The sequence below is a fragment of the Scyliorhinus torazame genome, chromosome 22, assembly GCF_047496885.1.
Source record: "Scyliorhinus torazame isolate Kashiwa2021f chromosome 22, sScyTor2.1, whole genome shotgun sequence".
Lineage (NCBI taxonomy): Eukaryota > Metazoa > Chordata > Chondrichthyes > Carcharhiniformes > Scyliorhinidae > Scyliorhinus > Scyliorhinus torazame.
In genome coordinates, this window is record NC_092728.1 from 73,114,982 (window position 1) to 73,137,428 (window position 22,447).

General features: G+C 48.3%; 1 long non-coding RNA gene across 1 annotated transcript in view; it reads right to left on the reverse strand.

Annotated features, from left to right (window-relative positions):
• The window catches only part of LOC140399130 (uncharacterized), a 173,140-nt gene extending 151,052 nt beyond the window's left edge, over positions 1-22,088 (reverse strand). The window contains exon 1 of the long non-coding RNA XR_011937638.1: positions 21,878-22,088. This is a non-coding gene — a long non-coding RNA (uncharacterized lncRNA). The remainder of the gene's footprint in view (positions 1-21,877) is intronic.
• Positions 22,089-22,447: the final 359 nt, after the last annotated feature.

The window sequence follows — 22,447 nt, forward strand, 5'->3', positions numbered from 1 at the left end:
CACTTGGGCATGGCCAGCCCACCTAACCTGCACATCTTTGGGCTGTGGCAGGAAACCCATGCAGACACGAGGAGAAAGTGCAAACTCCACATAGGCAGTCATCCAAGGCCGGAATTGAACCCGGGTCCCTGGAGCTATGAGGCAGCAGTGCTAACTACTGTGCCACAATGTGGCCAACATCATGCTGAAGAAGGAACGCCAGCAGTTTGCCAGCTTAGGACTTGGCCAGGATGTGATTCGTTGGGCCCTTCACACCTAGCCTCTACCCCCTCAAACACTCGACTCTTCCTAGCTGTTGTTAAATGTGCCCGATGTACCACCTTTAATTGCATGAGCCCGAGCCTTGCACATGCCGAATTGGCATTCACCCTCCGCAAGGTGCCACACTCCCCTCCTCCACTTCCCCTCCCACTGGACCATAATCCCCTCCAGCATCGCTGTGTCCTCCACCAGACTCCTCCCATAAATTCCGGAAATGCTCCCCTCTTCAGCCTCCGTCAACGACAGTACTCTCTCCACCAATGAAGATGGTGGCATCACCGGGAAGGTCGGAAAAATCCTCCTAGCAAAATTCCAAACCTGCTGGTATCTGAATGCCTCCAACTGCGCTAACCCGTGCTTCTCTGAAAACTCCTCCAGACTCGCAAACCGCCCCTCCTGGAATAAATCCTCCATTATTGCCACCCCCTTATCCTCCCGGCCTCTAAATCTAGCATCCAATCTAGCTGGTTCAAAGATGGTTATTGTTCCTAATTGGAGTCATCTTCAACCCTCTCCCCGCCTTAAAATGCTGCCGTAATTGTTATATCGTTAATGCGGCCACACCACCGGATTCCTTGAAAGTTTTCCTGGAGCAAACAGCAGCGGAGCCATCACTAATCCCCACAGCCCTGTCCCCTTACACGTCCTAGCCTCCGTCCTCACCCAGACTGCGTCCTAATCCCCGCACCGGCCCAACACCTTCTCTGCGTACGCCGCCCAGTAATAGTCCATCAGGTGCGGCAGTGCCAAACCCCCAAAGTTCAGTCCTTCTGTAAGACCCTTTTCTGAACCCTCGCTATCTTACCCACCCATATAAATGGCAAATTCAAATCTGCCACCCCCACAAAAAATGCAACACCAGAAGGCACTGAAATAAAAACAAAACCCGTGGCAAAATATTCATCTTCACTGATTGCACTTGCCCAGCCAAAGTCAAAGGGAGACTGTCCCACCTCTGTACATCCACCTTAATCCTAGTCACTAAACTTCTAGAATGTAACTTCCAGAGCCACACCAAATCCCGAGCCACCCAACCCCTAAGTAACTAAAATGAAAGCTCATCAAACTAATGGCAGTACTCCCAAGTTAACCCCCCTTCCCAGCGGAGTGAGTGGAAAACATTCACTTCTTTCCAAATGCAACTTGTACCCCCACCAAGTACCCATATTCAAAGCCAGGGCATCAAAACACCTAGCCTAACAGAAAAACAGGAAAATGCAGCTTTATCATAACATCTGTCCCAAATCCCCCAACAGCAACAAAGTCTCTCTTCAACCATACTCAATCCAGATCTAGTCCTTCTGGTTTTACGAATGCCACCACCTCCTCCGCCGAGTTGTACGAAATGCTCAATTTTGCCATGTAGACCACTCCGAAGCGTACCTTAGTCCTGTACAATGTCGCCGTTGCCCTGTAAAAGGCCACCCTCCTTTTCGCCAGATTCACCGGAAGATCCTGGTAAATACAAATACCAGTGCCTTCCCACCTTACCTGTCCTGTCTGCTTGGCCCCCTTCAACACCTTCTCGTTCGACTGATACTGATGGACTTTGACTTTGCCACTGCCCTTGGTGGTCATTCGCCTGTGGTTTCGGCTGAAGCGACCAGTGGGCCCTCTCCTATTCGGGGAGAAAGGGGGGGTGGCGGAGGAGAACGTCACCCTCCTCCCCCATCAGCATCCTCAGCATTGTCACAATAAGCTCTATCAGCCTTAGGCCCTCCACTCCCTCAGGAGGCCCCGCGATCCTCAAATTCTCCCGTTGCAATCTATTCTGAAGGTCCTCCACCTTGGCTCTCAGGCCCTTATTTCTGTTCTCCACCTTGGCCAGTTCAACTTTCAGCAAAGCGAGCGGGTCACGATGCCTCAACAGTGCCTCCTCCACCCGTTCAACATCTCACCCTGCTCCCGCATTGCCTCCACTGTACTTCCAAGTGATTTACTGATTGGGGTTAGCAGACCTTCCACCGGCTACTTGAGCGATTCCAGCATTGCCCTCCCATGCCTCTCAAAATGCTAGTTGGACTGTTGTTCAAATTCCGCCGCCATCACCTCCGCCAGTGTCTCTACCATTAAAAAGGGGGCCCCACCCGACGATCTTGACTCTGCCATCTTCCCTGCCAAAAGTCTCCATCCTCACTAGCAGCGGTAGTGGAGCAGACCCACAACAGAGAATCCCGGCCAATATGTCAGTGACTGAATATGTAACTTTTAGTTGTCTACGGTCCTCTAATGAAACAAGAGTTCTCGGTGACTGTTCAATATTTTGTTCACTTGACTCTTTTGAAAGAAATAACTTTCTAAAAGGTTCCAAATGTGGCTGCTAACCTTCGGTTCATGAAAGGAATTCTGGGATCCATTGGCATAAATTACGTACTTCGAGACAGTGGGCTACAAGGAATGATAGAGCAATCAATGATTCAACAGAGGCTCGTTACAGGAAATTATAGTAAGGTATGTTAAGCCTTTGTCCCTGCTGCCGTTTATTGCTGTAAAAATGATTCACAAAAGTAAGGTTGCTTGTTTTCGGATTTCATGAAAAATGGACAAAATCATTAAATATCACCCCCCCCCCCCCCCCCCCCCCCGCCCCCAACAATCCTGGCGCTTCATCTAATAAGGATGGAATTTAACTTCCTCAGCCATCATAAACCAATGTTCTGATTTCTGGTAACAATCCTTCACAAAGGGGAATTTCATCATTTTTGGGTTCAAATAATTTTGTCTGGCAGCAAATTGCTCAGAGACTTTCAGAATTGTTGCTGCAGTTCTCCGATTTCTGGTATGTTTTGAGAAGTAACCACTTCAGCCATGTCCACAGATTGAATTGTCTGTATTGTGATTATAAGGGAAATCTAGTCCACGACTTTTATACCTGTTGTGCTGAAGCTTGCTCTGGCATGCTCGGTGGGAAATCCCTGTCACAACGAAAATAAACAGATTTATTTCTTGACTTTGTTACGGGAGATACAAAAGTCTGAGAATACACACAAGCAGATTCAAAAACAGCTTCTTCCCCGCTGTTACCAGACTCCTGAATGACCCTCCTATGGACTGAACTGATCTCTCCACGTATCTTCTCTACCGAATAGAACTACACTCTGTATGCTTCACTCGATGTCTATGTATTTACATTATGTATTTATCATATATCCCATATTGTTCATGTATGGAATGATCTGTCTGGACTGTACGCAGAACAATACTTTCCACTGTACCCTGGTACACGTGACAATAAATCTAAATCCAAATCCAAAGTATGCAAGTGCTTTCTGGTCATGTGACGGGATTTGACTGAATGCCAATACTCTTAAAAAGTAACCCAGTCTGAGAGAATTATGTATTGAGAATTCTGCCACTGTATGGTGTCTCTCCTTGAAGTACTGTAGACTTCCCTTGGCAGGTTCAATAATTGCAACAGTAAGTTTTCACTTAAAGTTGTAATTGCGTTCCTGAAAATCACAACTTTAAGTGAATTGACTTTAAGTGAGTTACATTTTCCCATTGAGTTCAATGTAAAAACTGCAGTTGGGTTCTGTAAGGCCTTCTTCCTTCGAAAAAGAAAATAAAACATTATACCCTTTCAGCTGAAATACTTTGAATTACTAAATTCCTATACTGGCAAACTAAATAACTTTTCAAATAAAATAAACTTAAGAAATAGTTTATAAAAGGTAACTTTCTCCACTTGCTGCTGATCCTGTTGTTCACACATCACACTTTTCGACCCTCCTGTTTGTTGCAAGTCCTTCCCCTTACTGCCTTCTGACTCCTGGCCTTACCTCTCCCTATTGCACCCTCTTGCTGCTGACCCTCCGACTTGTGGTCTCACCTGCTCTCTGGCTCACCCTCTCACCGACCTCCAACTCCCCGGCTCTCCAGCTCATCACCTCTCTCTCCCGAACACTTACTGTGGGGCTTTGGGAATAAGTGGGGAGAGACAGTGGAAGCAGCTTAAATTTGCAAGTGGTAAGTTCTCTTCAAATGGATTTGTGATCAGTTTCAGTCGTTTTTGACCAGGAATCTCCCTTTCCACCCCCACTAGGTTTTTAAAGCCATTGGGAGTGGCTCCACAATCATAGTGCGAGCATAGACGATGTAGGTGAGGCCGCTGTCCCACAGGTTTTACAACAGCGGAGAGGAGTCACATTCCGGCCTAATGTCGCAAGCACATAGGGGCAGCACGGTGGCACAGTAGTTAGCACTGTTGTTTTAGAACGCCAGGGACCTGGGTTTGATTCCGACCTTGGGTGATTGTGTGCAGTTTGCACATTCTCCCCGTGTCTGCGTGGGTTTCCTCCGGGTGCTCCGGTTTCCAAAGAGGTGCAGGTTAGGTAGACTGTCCTTGCTAAATTGCCCCTTGGCGTCTAGGGATGTGTAGGTTAGGTTGTGGGGATAGGATGGGGGAATGTGTCCAGGTAAGGTGCTCTTTTGGAGGATCAGTGCAGACTCGATGGGCTGAACAGCCTCCTTCTGTACTGTAGGGATTGTATGATTCTATGATATTTAATCCATTGGTGCGTAAATTGTCTAATTGCCGGGATCAGGGATCTATAATCAGAGAAAAGCGATTAAACTGGTTTTGAACGCATTCTAGAAAACCTACATATTGCGAGTCAAATCTGCTCCTCCTGTCTCTTTAATAATAATAATAATAATATTTATTGTCACAAGTAGGCTTACATTCACACTGCAATGAAGTTACTGTGAAAAGCCCCCCGTCGCCACATTCCGGCGCTGTTCAGGTACACAGAGGGAGAATTCAGAATGTCCAATTCACCGAACACCACGTCTTTCGGGACTTGTGGGAGGAAACTGGAGCACCCGGAGGAAACCGGGGCACCCGGAGGAAAACCACACAGACACGGGGAGAACGTGCAGGCTCCGCAAAGACAGTGACCCAAGCGGGAATCCAACCTGGGACTCTGGAGCTGTGAAGCAACAGTGCTAACCACTGTGCTACCGTGTCGTCCACTCGCTGCTCATCTCCTGAGTTCTCGCTCTTCAGGAGAGGGCCAATGAATGGGTGAATTGGGGAATGGGAGGTTTTGTGAGAGAAAGGAATGTTGAGATGGTGTGATAGGGAGTGCAAGAGCCCCAAGTCAAAGTGTTGGCAGCGAGAGGAAGGGTTGGAAGCAGGACGAGCCGCTCCACAATGGCGCCGATCGGGTCACACGAGCCGGTGGCAGGCAGATGGGATGTGATATTAAAATGAATCATGCGACACTAAACAAGAAAACAGGTCCCATTAACTGACTGATGTTAAAGCAAAACATGAAACGATGCAACATTAACCGAGGGACTTACTGCAACCTTATATCCCAGTAAACCATGGCAGTTTTCTGCTCGCACTTGTGTCAATGAAATGGTTCACTGGAGATTCCAGGATACAAGGCCTAGCTCTTTCACACTGTGGTAAACCACTGTTAGTGTATTATATGTCTTGTGATAAACTGTTACTGCACTACATGTATTGTGGTAAACCACTGCCTGATGGCTCCGCCTCCCCTCGGGCTTGGTATAAAGGTGGCTGACCTCCGGCCCTGCCTCAGTTCGGGATCAGAGGCCAGGAGGCTTTCTGTTTAGCTTATTAAAGCCACAGTTTTGTTCACTACTCGTCTTGTGTTAATTGATGCCACATCAATTTAATAAGCTAAACTTTTAAGATGAATTCATCACTCAAGCCTGATTGCCTGGAGCTGGACCCACAGGCAGCAGATACCTCTGCGACATTCGAGCACTGGCTAAGCTGTTTCAAAGCTTACCTCGGATCTTCCACCGACGACGTCACCGACCTCCAAAAGCTTCAAATACCCAACGCACAAGTAAGCCCGCAAGTTTTCCTTCTTATCAGACACGCCCCCTCGTATACGGGGGCGATGATGCTGCTGAAGGGACAGTACGTAAAGGCAGTAAACGAGGTGTATGCCAGGCACCTCCTTGCCACAAAGCGACAACGCCCCGGAGAATCCCGAATTCCTGCGTGCCTTGCGGGTACCCGGCCGGAACTGTGCTTGCCAGGTGGTATCAGCTGTCCAACACGGAGCTGCTGATCATGGACGCCTATGTCATGGGCATTAAATCCAATTACATCCGCCAGCGCTTGCTAGAAGAGGGTACACTCGGCCTCCCAAAGACAGTGCAGCTCTGAAACTCGCTGCAAGTGGCTTTCCAGAACATGGAGGCCTGCACCTCCGACCACGTGGCACCCTCGTGGACTTCATGGGCGTGGCCATCACCCAACTCGAGTGCGGCGCAAACCTGTGCCGCGCAGCAGCCCGCCAACGCCGGAAGCCCGAAGTGCTACTTTTGTGGCCAGGGTAAGCACCCCAGACACCGCTGCCCTGCACGGAACGCGATTTTCGACGGGTGTGGGAGGAAGTCTGCCAGGCTCGACCTGTCCCTAAAGTTCTTAGGCCCAGCAACGCTGCCTGTTGTCTGTCGGGACCACCCCCATCTACCGCGCCACCCGCCATGTGCGATCCGTGGGCGCCGCCATCTTCGCTGCCACTTGCCATGTGCGACCCGTGGGGGCTGCCATCTTTGATTCCACCTGCCATGCGCGACCCATTGGGGCCACCATCTTTGATGCCACCTTCTATGCCACCCGCCACGTGCAACACATAGTGGCCGCCATTTTGGAACCACTCCGCCGCCTCCCGGGACCCCTGCTCACCCGGTCGTACGCTGGCCACCGCTACCTCTGACCAGCCCACCCACCACCTTCCGAAGCTTGCCTCCATCACACTCGACCAGTATCGACCCCATCATCTCACGAAATCCACGATGACCGTCCAGATCAACGGGCACGAGGCGGCCTGCCTCTTCGACTCCGGGAGCACAGACAGCTTCATCCACCCAGATACGGTAAGGCGCTGCTCCCTCCCAATTTTACCCGCGACCCTCCCAATTTTACCCGCGACCCAGAAAATCTCCCTGGCTTCTGGATCACATTCCGTAGAAATCCGGGGATACTGTGTCGCGACCCTTTCGGTACAAGGCGTAGAGTACACTAACTTTAAGCTCTACGTCCTCCCCCATCTCTGCGCTGCCCTATTACTGGGGCTCGACATTCAGTGCCACCTCCAAAGCCTTACCTTAAAGTTCGGTGGACCCCTGCCCCCCCCCTTCCCAGTCTGTAGCCTCGCCACCCTTAAGGTCGCCCCACCCTCGCACTTCGCTAACCTCACCCCGGACTGTAAGCACGTCGCCACTAGGAGCAGACGATACAGTGCCCGGGACATCAGGTCGGAGATCCAGCGACTCCTACGAGCGGGGATCATTGAAGCTAGTAACAGCCCCTGGAGAGCCCAAGTGGTGGTCGTCAAGACTGGGGAGAAGCACCAGATGGTCATTGACTACAGTCAGACGATCAACCGGTACACGCAGCTCGATGCGTACCCCCTCCCCCGCATATCTGACATGGTCAATCAGATTGCGCAGTATCGAATCTTCTCCACAGTTGACTTGAAGTCCGCGTACCACCAGCTCCCTGTCCGCCCGGAGGCCGCTGCGGGCCACGTTCCCATACCTGGATAACGTCACCATCTGCGGCCATGTCCAGCAGGACCATGACGAAAACTTCCGGCATTTCCTCCACACCGCTAAGCTCCTTAACCTCACATACAATAAGGAGAAATGTGTTTTCCGCACAACCCGCCTAGCCATCCTTGGCTACGTTGTGGAAAACGGAGTCCTAGGGCCCGACCCCGACTGCATCCGCCCCCTCCTGGAACTTCCCCTCCCCCACTGCCCCAAGGCCCTGAAGAGATGCCTGGGGTTCGTCTCTTATTATGCCAGTGGGTCCCCAATTATGCGGACAAGGCCCGTCCACTTATTAAATCCACCATTTTTCCCCATGACGGCTGAGGCCCGCCTGGCCTTCAACCGCATCAAGGCAGATATTGCCAAAGCCGCGATGCACGCTGTGGGCGAGTCTATTCCGTTCCAGGTGGAGAGCGATGCGTCGGACTTTGCCCTGGCCGCTACCCTCAACCAGCCGGGCAGGCCCGTGGCTTTCTTCTCCCGTACCCTCCATGCCTCCGAAATTCGACACTCCTCCGTCGAAAAGGAAGCCCAAGCCATTGTGGAAGCTGTGCCACATTGGAGGCATTACCTGGCCGGCAGGCGATTCACTCTCCTCACTGACCAATGGTCAGTTGCCTTCATGTTCAATAACACACAACGGGGCAAAATCAAGAATGACAAGATTCTGAGGTGGAGGATCGAACTCTCCACCTACAACTACGATATCTTGTACCGACCTGGGAAGCTCAGTGAGCCCCCAGATGCCCTATCCCACGTTACATGTGCCAGCACACAAGTAGACCAACTTCAGGCCCTCCACAATGACCTCTGTCACCCGGGGGGGTCACCCGTTTATTTCATTTCATCAAGACTCGCAACCTGCCTTACTCCATCGAGGAGGTCAGGACCATGACCAGGGACTGCCAGGTCTGCGCGGAGTGCAAACCGCACTTCTATCACCCCGATAGAGCACGCCTGGTAAAGGCCTCCCGCCCCTTTGAGCGCCTCAACATCGACTTCAAAGGGCCCCTCCCCTCCACTGACCGTAACAATTACTTCCTCAACGTTGTTGACGAGTACTCACAATTCCCCTTTGCCATCCCATGCCCTGACCTGACCTCTGCCACCGTCATCAAGGCCCTGCACAGTCTCTTCACCTTGTTCGGTTTCCCCACCGACATCCATAGCGATCGGGGTTCCTCCTACATGAGCGACGAGTTGCGTCAGTTCCTGCTTAGCAAGGGCTTCGCCTCAAGCAGGACGACCAGCTATAACCACCGGGGAAATGGACAGGTGGAGAGGGAGAATGCGACGGTCTGGAGGGCCGTCCTTCTGGCCCTACGGTCTAGAAGTCTCCCTGTCTCCTGCTGGCAGGAGGCCCTCTCCGATGCGCCCCACTCCATCCGGTCACTCCTGTGCACTGCCACCAATGAAACCCCCTACAAACATATGTTTGCCTTCCCCAGGAAGTCTACCTCCGGGGTCTCGCTCCCGTCCTGGCTGACAGTCCCAGGGCCCATCCTTCTCCGGAAGCATGCGAGGAGTCATAAATTGGATCCCCTCGTCGAGAAGGTCCTGCTCCTTCATGCCAACCCACAATATGCCTACGTGGCACATAATGACGGGCGGCAGGACACAGTCTCCCTCCGGGATTTAGCACCTGCAGGTTCCCCAACGACGATCACCACCATCCCCGATCCTACACTGTCTCCCTCCACCACTACCCGGCTACTTCAAGATTTGGCACCCACAGGCCCACCGGCAACCATCACCACCACTCCGCTCCCCCCTCCACCGACTCAACTACTGGGCGAAGAAGATGACAACACGCTCCAGGATTCACAGGTCTCGACACCAGTGCACACACCACAGCCGGGACTGAGGCAATCACGGCGGAAGGTCAAAGCCCCCGACAGACTCGACCTTTAAGTCTACTTCACCCCCGCTGGACTTTTTTTAACAGGTGGTGAATATGGTAAACCACTGTTAGTGTGTAATATGTATTGCGGTAAACTGTTACTGTACTACATGTATTGTGGTAAACCTCTGCCTGATGGCTCCGCCTCCCCTCAGCTCGGTATAAAGGTGGCTGACCTCCGGCCCTGCCCCAGTTCGGGATCAGTGGCCAGGAGGCTTTCTGTTTAGCTTATTAAAGCCACAGTTCTGTTCACTACTCGTCTTGTGTTAATTGATGGCACATCACACACACAAAACTGTAAGTGCTGTGATCACTTCGCCCACATCCCCAGAGCTAAGGATTTGGGCTCATTGCTCCCAAACGAACATACAGATAAGTACCAACTCTGAGAGTTTGTGTGAAAGATAGAAGAGTAATCTCTGATCTGATTGATTGCTACATTCCAATTGTTCCTTATGTGAAGGCTGTATATCTGACTCAGTGAAAGGCGTGTCCTACCCTGAAGGTCCAACCTGTCAGGATTCATCAGGTGCAAGACTTCATTTCTACATTACGACTTTGCCAAAGGTTATTGGCCCAGCACCTGGTTCCACTTCAAAATGATACATTTCCTGCTATTGTTTCCCTCCCCCCCCCCTCCCCCTCCCACCCACCCCCATCCCGTCCTGTCCCCACCCACTCTCACTGACACAGTCTTAAACCTCTGCGTAATAAATCTTGGGCTCTGAGAAAAATCACAATCATGTTTTTGCATGCTGCATTGGAAAAACAAAATCAACTTTGAAATAATATGAGTTACTTTGAGGAATGTAAAAAAAAAGAAACTTGAATTCCTGAATTTGCTCAGAAAAGAACATCTTGGAGCTGCTGTTAAGGTGCAATGAAGATACTCGTGTAGCTCATTTGTACAACGGACTCTTGCTTGTAATTTTATTTCTTTGCAAACCTGGAATGATATTTTAGTCTGAGTTGTTCAGAGATTTCCTTTGGTGGAATTTCCCCTCTATTTTTATTCGTCATTATAGAAGGACAAATGTTGTTACAGTGTTAATACACTAAGAACCAAACAGGAAGGCTTACTGCGAATTAACAGTCACTTTTGAATATTGTGGAAATGTAAAGTCCTTTGCGAATGAGTTCCGGTGTAGAATCGCAGTACAAATTGACCCCAATTTGCTTCTCCCAGCTATTGAATTAGCACACTCATTGGACCACAGAGCTGTTCCTGTGACAAGGAGAGCTTCAGTCAGAATATGTCATGACTTGATGTTGAAAACAGATACAACGGGAATGTATTTATTTCGCCATCAACTTTATAAGCACAAATAACAATTCAGCTCATAACTGTCAGGGCCCTATTGCTGACGTTACATCTAATTTGAATTTGGAGGAAATTGGTGCATCTACCTCCATTTTAGTTGAGTTTCTTTTAAAAAAATTTATTAATAGGATGTGGCTATCACTGGCAAAATGAACATGGATTGACAAGTCGTAATTGCCTTTGAGAAGGTGTCGGTGAGCCACTTCCTTGAATTGCTGCAGTCCACATGGAGCAGGTACACCCACCGTGCTTTAAGGAAGGGAGTTGCACAATTTTGACACAGAGATGATTAAGGGGCAGCAATATATTTCCAAGGCAGGGGGCCATGTGTCTTGGCGGGAAACATGCATGTGCTGGCGTCTGCAAGTGCCTGCTGTCCTTGTCCTTTTGGATAATAGAGGTGTAGAAGGATCTATCAAAGCAACCTTGGTAAGCTGCTGCAGCGCACCTTGTGAATGGTTCACCGCTGATGCCATGGCGGGCCAGTGGTAGAAGGAATGAGTATTCAAAGTGTATATGTGGTGCCAATCAAGCAGGCTACTTTAATTCTGGAATGTGACAAACCTTGTGATTGTTGTTGGAGCTGCACTCATCCGGGCAAGTATTCCACACATTCCTGACTTTGTGAGATGCAGATGTTGGAAAGGTTTTGTGGAGCCAAGATGGGAGTTATTGCTACAAAATTCCCAACTTCGGATCTGTTTTTCTAGCCCACGGTATTTATGTGGCTGGTCCAGTTATCGTTTCTGGTTCATGGTGATTCCCATCATGTTAATGGTGGGGCATTTGGTGATATTGACGGCACTGAATGTCAAGGAGAGATGGTTAGGACCTCTCTTGTTGAAGGTGGTAATTGCCTGCCACTTGGCTGGCTTGAATGTTACTTCCCACTTATCAGTCAAAGCCTGAATGCTGTCTAAAGTTTCATGCACGCCACGGATTGCTTCAGTATCTGAGGAATCATGAGTGGTATTGAACATTGTGCAACCATCAGCGAACATCACCACTTCTGATGTTGTAATGGAGGGAAGGACATGGATGAAACAACCAAAGATTGTTGGATTTGGATACTCCCCTGAGCAACTCTTGCAGCGATGTCTTGGGCTGATCGGCCAACAAGCACAATTATCTTCATTTGTGCTAGCTCTGATTCCCACTGGTGGTGAGTTTTCCCCCTGAATCCCATTGATTTCCGTTTTAGCTAGGGCTCTTTGATGCCAGATTCTGTCAAATGCTGCCTTGAAGTCAAGGGCAGTCAATTTTCACTTCACCTCTGGAATTCAGCTCCTTGGCCCATGTTGGGACAAAGACTACAATGAAGTCAGGAGCTGAGTGGCGAGTAGCACAGTGGTTAGCATTGTTGCTTCACAGCTCCAGGGTCTCAGGTTCGATTCCCGGCTCGGGTCACTGTCTGTGCGGAGTCTGCACATTCTCCCCGTGTCTGCGTGGGTTTCCTCCGGGTGTCCCGCTTTCCACCCACGGTCCAAAGATGGTTAAGTGGATTGGCAATGCTAAATGTCCCCCTTGTGTCCAAAAAGGTCAGGTGGGGTTACTGGGTTATGGGGATAGGGTGGAGGTGTGGATTTAAGTGGGGTGCTCTTTCCAAGGGCCTCTGCAGACTCGATGGGCCGATTGGCCTCCTTCTGCGCTGTAGATTCTATATATGACCCCGGCAGGAACAGATAGCTCCTATGAGCTAAAGACGTTCATCCAAAATAGTAATATTTTATTATATTATCTGGTAAAAAGCCAATCAAGGCAGCTGCATGAGATGGGCGTCAACCTTTGAAGATCAGATGAACCGCAAATGGTGATTTCTCAATTTCAGTTCAGCCATGGTACTGAATCTACGAAAGGCTTTCACAGGTCACTCACGTAATCGCCCTTGTTTCAGAGCAGCAGAAGTGGAGGTTTGTGATCAGGTGAGTTACGGATGCTGACGTCCAAAAGGAACTTCTTTAAAAAGAGGGAACCCTGTAGTTTCAGAATGAGAGTGAAACAATTGTTCTAAAATGTAAACGTCTTACTAACTCGAAATTCAATTGTCTGCATCTACGTTCGGCCTGATGCCCCATTAACTGCCGGAGAGAATCTAAATTTAGGAGGCATGGACATAGACAAGGAGCTGGACTAAATGCCTTGGTACAGGCAAAGCTGTCCGTCCACTTTGATTCCTGGTTTGGATAGGTGTTTTCAGTGACCTCATTTGACCTGGTCTTTGCAATCAGACAATAGCCAGATGACGTCTAATGGGAACAGTTCAGGAAGCTGAATTCTTATTGAGAAGCCATTTTTCTCTATTCCGTCCCCCTTCTAAATATAGCTGTGAAGAGGTTGATCAGTGGAGGCTCTCGCATTGTTCCTTCATTTTGAGCAATATACAGGAAGGAAGTATGAGTGGGATCAAAAGTGTAGCCAAATTCCTGAGTGATGTTATTCTATAATGGTGTTAGGGGGAGCCAGTATTACCCTTTAAAAAAAAATAATGACTGGGGCCTAATGCATTCTCCATCTGATTCCACTTCCTTTAGTTAGCTTTGGCAACAGTTGTAATTGGAGTTTTCAGATTTTCAGCTCATGATGTCTAGTTTTACGATGCTTTCATGAGAGGTTGTTTAAAACCTGTCACAGTCCTTGGATGGTTGTTGTGGAATTGATTATAATCTGATCTTCAGCCCAACTCTGTGACAGTATTGCCCGAGTTGCTCCATCAGTTGTTTTAAAAAAACTAATCAGATTGGAATGTCCTCACCATCATAATCAAGTTTCACCGACTCAAGCAGCCTCTTTGAGTACTGGCAATGTCCTTAATCATCCAAATTTCCTCCTAGATTACATTTGTGTTCTTCAATGATGCCACTCTCTAGTTTCTGATATTTAATGTCTTTAATGACTGAAACAATTTGTAATCCTGCAGCTCATTTCAACAGCTGCTTAGTTTAGTAAGAGGTCTGATTTAGTTTAGTAATGCTGCAATTGCACATTGACCAAAAGCACGCTTCAGGTGCCTGAACAGCGTGTCCTCCTTCACCCCTGATAAACGGCCTTCTGCTGCGCACTGCACAATTTCACCCAGTAGGAAGGGATCGGATTTGGCAGATGAGATGCCCAGAGGACCCTGATCCACAAATCCCAGGGTCATTGGGTGACAGAGTCCAGGAAGAAGACAGGGTGGCAGCGGTCAGACTGACCAAATGGCAGCTGGTGTCTCGATTGTTTGGGCATTGACCTCCTCCCTCACCTTCCCATCGTTAAACCAGCTGACTGGATCTGCATCAGGAAGTGGTGAACAACTTTTCTGTAGACTGATTACCCCAATGGGATAGACACTCCCCAAGTGAGATTGAAATGTACACTTGAATCTTTATTCATTGCAAATGACCAGTTTGTGAAGAGTAAAAGCAGATGAGAACATAAAAGCCGCACGTTTATTCGGAAAACTCAAGAACCAATGACTGAACATATGAACCAAGGGCAAAAACGGCAAAGTCCTACCCTGTCCAGGAGGGTGAGCAATGCAGGAGGTGCAACAAGGAAGGTATCTGAGGACCAAAAGGCCTAAACGTTGAACTTGAACAGTGATAACTCGGCATTGAGACAGTCAATTCAAAAGTAGTGAATAGATTTAAAGATAGTGCAAAGAAGTTTTGTGTAACAACACTCTTTAGAAGTTTTTTTTAAACAGCAAAACTAATTATTCCACATTAAATGTGCCAACATCACTGCTTTTTATTAAGCATCAGCAGTGTTAACACAGGGATGAGTTAATCAACACATTTCCATTGAAATAACTTTTGAAGGAACAAAACACGTCTACATAGCTTTTAAAATTTCAAACTTTTTAAAGTCAATCAACTGGTGGGATGGGGGGGAATGTGGGCATCAGTTACTGGACAACCTGTGGGCTCCTCTGATATTTCATGAGCTTCCTGTGCAATCACCCCTCTGGGGCTCATTGGCTTCCATCTTGGTTAAAGTTGTTGGTTAAATTTTGCATTTGATTCATTACCTCCCTGTTACCAGGCCACAGAGATTTACTTGTCACCTTACCAAAGGGCACTCCTAGTTTTCCATACACAATGATGCCTCTGTGCCAAAACTGGGTGAGAATATTTAGCGCTAAATTCCTCAATTAAAAAAAATTCGAAATCAATTCAATTCATCTGGAAGAACATAAGAACGAGGAGCAGGAGTAGGCCATCTGGCCCCTCGAGCCTGCTCCGCCATTCAATGAGATCATGGCTGATCTTTTGTGGAAGGATGCACCCCAAGCCTGTGTTTTTGAACATTAGTCTGCACAGTTTCTATATTGAATACTCTACCTCGGCAAGCTAATTCTAATTGACTTGTGATTTCTACAATAACTAGCTTTCTGTCTGTCAATACTTTCCCATTGGTTTAAATGTTCGCCAATACAATATATGAGCTGAAGTTTGTTCCAACCATTCATTATTTCTCTCATGTTGCCATTTAAATTTATTAATGTGCTTCTTTCCGTTCAAATATTTATGTGAACAATGCAACCTGTGGAATATGCCCCTTCATTTTCTGTATCCTGTGCATATTCTGGGTACCTGAAGGGAACTTACCTGGGATTCCATCTCTTTTTCTGTTCAACTTGCCTGACAACATGTAGATTTTTAAAAATTCATTCATAGGACGTGAACGTCGCAGGCTGTGCCAACATTTATTGCCCTTGATGGGGCAGTTAAGAGTCAACCAAGTCTGGAGGTCTGGAGTCGCATGTAGGCCAGACCTGGTAAGGATGGCAGATTTCCTTGCCGAAATGACATTAGTGAACCAGGGGCGAAATTCTCCCCCAACGGCGCGATGTCCGCCGACTGGCGCCAAAGACGGCGCCAATCAGACGGGCATCGCGCCGGCCCAAAGGTGCAGAATACTCCGCATCTTTGGCGGCCTAGCCCCAACATTGAGGGGCTAGGCCGACGCCGGAGGGATTTCCGCCCCGCCAGCTGGCGGAAATGGCGTTTGTTGCCCCGCCAGCTGGCGCGGAAATGCGGCGCATGCGCGGGAGCGTCAGCGGCCGCTGAAAGTTTCCCACGCATGCACAGTGGGGAGAGTCTCTTCCGCCTCCGCCATGGTGGAGGCCGTAGCGGAGGCGGAAAGGAAAGAGTGCCCCCACGGCCGGAGAATTGAACGGGGGATCCCGCCAACCGGCGCGGCCCGATTCCTGCCCCCGCCCAATCTCTGGTACCGGAGACTTCGGCGGGGGCGGGGGCGGGATTCACGGCGGCCAACGGCCATTCTCCGACCCGGCGGGGCGTCGGAGAATGACGCCCCAGATGTTTTTTTGTGACAATCGACAATGATTTCATGGTCACTGTTAGACTTTAAATTCCAGATTTTTATTGAATTGAAATGTCACCATCTGCAGTGGCGGGATTTGAATCTGTGACCCCAGAGCATTACTCAGTCTCTGGTTTACTAGTCCAGTGACAATACCACTGTGCCATCACCTCCCCATATTAAGATTAAGCCCAGACCCTTGACGCTCAAGGGTTGCGGGTGCCATTGGATTTGAATCCCTTTTGGATTCCTTGCTCTCAGAATGGAAGGAAAGAATGTTTTCCACACAGAAAGACTAAAGTTAAATCTACCGTGAGGCCATTAAATTCAGTTTTAATTCTTCTTCTGTGAAAGTTTCTATGCACAACATTGAACCCGCAGAATGAGAGAGAACAAACCCACCCAATTTCTGTTCAAAATTTCATTGCCGGTTTCCTCTCTCATATCCTGTGTGAGGAACGTTTTCAGGGTTTCAAAGGTTTATCTCATGCAAAGCAAACCTGAGCTCGTGGTGGACCATGGATTTCCTGGCCAGACTGTCTCATGCTTCCGTAGGAGTACAAGGGAATAAAACTGAGGTCGGCTAATGAACTTGCAGCAACAATAACTTTGTCATAACTCGCAGGGTACTTAAGAAGTGTCAATGGGTAAACTGCCCCCGAGTTTCGTTGAAAATGAGTTCCCCTGTTAAAGGGGGCGGGGAACTCTAAACCATGTATTACTAAACTTCTGTATAAAGTTGGCCATTTTGAGTACCAACGAAAAGTGGTAAGACCTGATTGGGATCTTTCATACCTTGTAAATAATAGTTATTGTAATAAAACTTTAATTGTTTATATATCTCGGTGTGGACGCCCTTCGTGGTCTACTAAACTGGTGACGAGGGTACAACTGGTTTTCTGTCGGTTAAGCCAACTCACTAGGCCTACTGGATAGAGGTCAGACTCTTTTCATTTACCATGCCGCTTTTCAGAAGATTAGATGTGTTTGACGCCAATGTGTAGGACTGGGTTCTGTATGCGGAAAGAATGCACTACTTTTTCTGGGCCAACAGTATCATGGAGAATGATTGCCAGTGGTGCACAAACCTACGGTGTGATAGGGAGCCTCACCTATCCTGCGGCGCCTGACACGCATGCGTTTGAGCAACTAGTGGGGCAACATTTTAGCTCAACACCATCTGTAAATGTACAGAGATATCGCTTTAATACAGAGGAACGGACCCCGGGTGAGGCGGTCAACCGAGTTTTTGTCGAGATTACGAAAGGTAGTCGTATTCTGTGAATATGGTACGTCCCTGTCGGAAATACTGCGCGACCGCTTGGTCTGCGGCGTTAATAATGTGATTACTCAAAATAAATTGTTGGCCGAGCCCTCCTTAAACCTGCAGCAAGCAGTTCAAATTTTCCTTTCTTGCGAAAGCGCTGAATGAGGGAGTGCAGGAAATCCAGGTGCGCCATCCTGGCAGTCAGCCCTTTCCTGGGCCGAGTGCCGTGCAGGCCTAGTCCATTGGTCAAAATCTGAGTCGTCCCGACGGGATCTCTTCCCAGAATCTGCAGAGGAAGAACCAGGCCATTGTAGGATATGTGGTCATAGGCCCCGACTGCCTAGGGCCATACTTTCCGTCTGGATTAACCAGAGGAGGAGGATTGAATGCAGCTCAATTGTGTGGCGGCACCTCGGATTGGACCCATCAAAATCGCTGTGCAAGTGAACGAACACCTATTGGACATGGAGCTTGATACAGGCGCTACAGTTTCCACTGGAGGGAGGCTGACTTTCAACCACACTAAGAAAGGAGCTCAACATTCGATATGAGAGACACTGAAGCCCGATTGACCACTTTTGCCTGCGAGCCGCTGGACATTCCGAGGACCACTGTGGTCCCGGTGGTTTATGGATGGCAGTCAGTGCGCCTCCTGCTTATTTTAGTAAATGGGCATGGCCCTAGCTTGCTGTGCCGTGACTGGTTGATCCACCTGCACCTTGATTGGCAACACATCTTCCAAATGGAATCAGGGGCCTGAGCAAAGTACTGGGAAAGTACCCTGAAGTCGTTCAGCCCGGATTGGGAAAGATTAAGGACGTTGTGGCCAAAATCCAAGTTGATGTTGTCATGATATGCAGACATGCAGATAATGATATACAGATAGGCACAGACAGGCAGATAATGAACACAGAGAACAGGACATGACCAATGAGCAGGCAGCACACTCAGGGGTGGTATCTCACTATAAAAGGCACGAGGCACTCACACTCCGCCTCTTTCCACTGATGAACATCTACAGAGTGAGTCAGGGTGTGTGTACAGTATCACACCTCCAGCACGTGGCTAAGAGCTAGTCTGGTTCAGTTAGACAGAGTAACCACACTTAGGTTAGCAGAGAGTCGAACTCATAGAGAACTGTGGTAACTGTGCTACTGGTTCAATAAATCAGATTGAACTAACTTCAAGGTCTGGAGTATATTTTGGTTAAAGCTGCATCCAGTTGCAGCCTGTGTTATCCCAGAGTACATAACACATCAGATGTAACTGCGCAGCCGAGATATTTCAGGACTCGCCCAGTCCCTAATGCATTGTTGGCAAAAGTGGAAACTGAGCTCAGCTGGTCAAAGAATTAGGGATCATCCGGCACCTGCGCTTTGCAGATTGGGCAGCACCCGTAGTTCTAGTATTGAAGCTGGACAAGACGGTCTGGTTATGCGGGGATTAAAATTGACAATAAATAAGGCTTCGCGTTTGCACTACTACCCGCTGTCCCACAGCGTGATTTAAAAAAAATTTAGAGTACCCAATTCATTTTTTCCAATTAAGGGGCAATTTAGCGTGCTCAATCCACCTACCTTCCACACCTTTGTGTTGTGGGGGCGAAACCCACGCAAACATGGGGAGAATGTGCAAACTCCACACAGAGAGTGACCCAGAGCCGGGATCGAACCTGGAACCTTGGCGCCGTGAGACTGCAGTGCTAACCACTGAGCAACAGCGTGTTTTTTTGCTAAATTAGCAGGTGGACTTTCTTAACTAAACTTGATCTGAGTCACGCATATTTGCAACTCGAATTGGACTCGTCGTCCCACCCTTATTCATGATCAACACACACCATGGCCTGTATTTGTAGTCTAGGTTGTCTTTTGGCGTGTCATCGGCCTGTGCTATGTTCCAGTGGGTAATGGAGAACATCCTGCATGGGTTGCCACGTGTAACGGTATATTTAGCAACCGAACAGGAGCATCTGGATAACCTGGCAGAGGTTCTCTGGCATTTTCCGGAGTGTGGCGTTCACCTGTGAAGGGCCAAGTGTGTTTTTCATGCCACAGAGATGGTGCATTTGGGCTATGGGTGAATGCTTACACCCGGTCGCAGAGAAGGCGCGTGCCATTCAGCAGACCCCTGCCCCTACGAGCGCCACGGAGTTTCGATCATTTTTAGGGTTAGTGAACTATTATGACAAGGTCATCCCGAAACCCGCGACGATACTGGTACCCCTACATCCTCTTTTGAAGAGAGACCAAGAGTGGGTGTGGCGCAGGCCGCAGGAAACGGCTTTCAAACAGGTGGAGAAATGGCTTTTGCCTTCCAGGTGTTGACTCCCGATGATCCCGCCAAGCCTCTCATCGTCATGTGCTACACGTCGCCGTATGGCATTGGGGCCATTCTCACACAGGATGGCAGATGGCAGGCAGAGGCCGATTACTTTCGCCTCTCGGACGGTGGCTGTAGCCGAACACAAATACGCGCAGATAGAGAAGGAGGGCCTGGTGGTGGTTTTCTCAGTAAAGAAATTTCACCAAAACATGGATGGCTGCCATTTCACCCTCATCACTGACCGCAAACCGTTGCTCAGAAACATGTAGTGATAGGCCGCGAGTAGCAAGATCCATCGCTGCATCCTAGCTGAGGCCAAAGTGGCTTGTCGTCTGTAATTATGACAAATCGGCCCCCATTAATTAATCATCTTTATTGTCGCAAGTAGGCTTACATTAACACTGCAATGAAGTTACTGCAAAAATCCCCGAGTCGCCACATTCCGCCACCTGTTCGGGTATACTGAGGGAGAATTCAGAATGTCCAAATGACCTAACATCTATCGAGACTTACGGTAGGAAACCAGAGCCCACGGTGGAAACCCACACAGATACCGGGAGAATGTGCAGATTCCACACAGACAGTGACCCAAGCCGGGAATCGAACCTGGGACACTGGAGCTGTGAAGCAACATTGCTACCCACTGTGCTACCATCCATAGACATATTGGTGGAATTTCTTCACATCCGATTTCACTGCTAATCCTTCCTTTTCTATCTGGGCGTAATTCCTTTCTAGATCAGATAGGGTCCTCGAAGCGAAAGCAATGGGCATTCAGAACCATTTTCCATTTTGTGGGACCACACCGCCCCAATCCCGCACAGCGAAGCATTGCACTTCAGGACGATGGGCTTCCTGGGGTCGAAATGGATCAAAAAGTCTGAGGGCTGCAAGGTTTGTTTCACCATTTCAAACAATTTTTCCTGTGACTCCCTCCACTGCCACCGTTGGTGTTTCTTGAAGAGTTGATGCAATGGAGCCAATGTTGTGGCCTGATTAGGGGTGAATCTGGCATTGTAATTAACTATACCAAGAAAGATTTTACCTTGGAGACGATCTTTGGAGTTGGAAGTTCACGAATGGCCTCAACCTTCTCCTGGCGAGGGTGTAATCCAGTTGCGTCTATTCTGAACCCCAAATAGGTCACTTCAATTACCTGGAAGGCACACTGTTCTCTCTTAAGGCGTACTCCCGCACCTCAAAAACGTTTCAAGACTTCCTCCAGGCTCGACATGTGTTCCTCTGGGGTGGTTCCAGTATAAAGAAGTCATCAAGGTATATCATAATTTTTGGTATTCCTTGGAGGAGGATTTCCCATTGTGTGCTGGAAGATAGCACAGGCTGGTGCTATTCCGAATGGCAATCTTGTACATTGATACAGCCCTTTGTGGGTATTTACCTTTGTGGGTATTTACTGTGGCGTGCTTTTGGGACTCCTGGTCCAACTCTAATTGGAGATAGGCGTGACTGAGAATAGGTAACTTCGAATGGATAAGGACTCCTGCCAGCTTGACATAGAGGTCTTTGATCCTGGGGATGGGCTACATATCCACCGGGGCAGCCTGATTTATCGTCATCTTTTAATCTCAGGCAACCATTTAGTTCCAGCAAAGATGGGCACTGATATTGGAGACGGCAACACAATCAAGATGTTGGAGAGGAACGAGAAGTTGGAGATTGGGTTGGTAGTTTGCAAGGATAGAGGGGCCTGGGGTCAGCACAATTAGATTTTGTAATTTGAGAAACAATATTAAATTGATTACAGTGGAATCGCTTCAGATCACAGTTTTAAAAGGTGCCATTTTACTGAGCTTTGTAAAATAGTTTGACATGACCGCCTGCAGTTTGAGCCACAGTTCCATTTCGCAAGGTGACTTAAGCTATTTTTTACATCCTGCTGAATGAATAGTTGCACTAAATGTAGCTGTAATCAAGATAGAAATTGTCAACTACTCACAGGTATCATTCCTTTTCCAGGTTTACTTCAGGAACTCCAGGCAATAAGAAAATTCATTCCAACTGTATCGTGAAGTCACCAGGCAACCACACTATCAAATTCAGTGAAATTATAGTCAGAAGTATTTAAAGTAAAGAGGCCCTCAGAATACCTGAAGAGAATATGATGAAGACAGCTGGCCTGCCTGCATAGCAACAATGTTACCTCATTTGCCTGGCCTTCAATCAAAACTACTTCATGGCCTAATTTTACTATTTATAACTGCCTCTGACATTACACAGAGCTAAACCTGACATCGCAGCCTCTCAGTTCACACAGCAGTCGAAATAACAGAATAAGAATATTGACGGCCATCTGGTCAACACCTGGAAAATCTACTCAAGAATAACTACTGAAATGCAAAAACCATATTTCAAACAAGCAGGAAAGAGGATATTTATCTTTCTGGGAGCCGTTCTCAGCACTGCCAGTTGATCTTGAAGGTGAATCATGAATCTCTTTAAAATGTGTACAGTTTGAGTCTCTCAACATAGGATCCATGCTTGAATCTGTTAAAATAAATATTCACTC